This window comes from Brassica oleracea, chromosome C7 (genome assembly GCF_000695525.1).
Source record: "Brassica oleracea var. oleracea cultivar TO1000 chromosome C7, BOL, whole genome shotgun sequence".
NCBI classification, from domain to species: domain Eukaryota; kingdom Viridiplantae; phylum Streptophyta; class Magnoliopsida; order Brassicales; family Brassicaceae; genus Brassica; species Brassica oleracea.
The window spans coordinates 46,010,024-46,010,257 of NC_027754.1; positions in this window are offsets into that span (position 1 = coordinate 46,010,024).

A 234-nucleotide genomic window follows, 5' to 3' on the forward strand; every position below is an offset into this window, starting at 1 on the left:
TACCGCAAAACATTTAAACCACGTGATCTTAACGTGATTTGGTGTCTTGCTCCAGTTCGGATATGCCCCGTCGTAGTAACCCTTAATCATCGCCGAAACGGTCTGGCTAACACGGTTGTTAGCCCCAAACCTGAAAAAAACAATTTAACCGTTACAAAATAAAAATTAATTAAATTTTAAAGTAATAAAAATTAATAACTTACCAATAAGTTCCTCGGGGTCTATCGGGGTCTA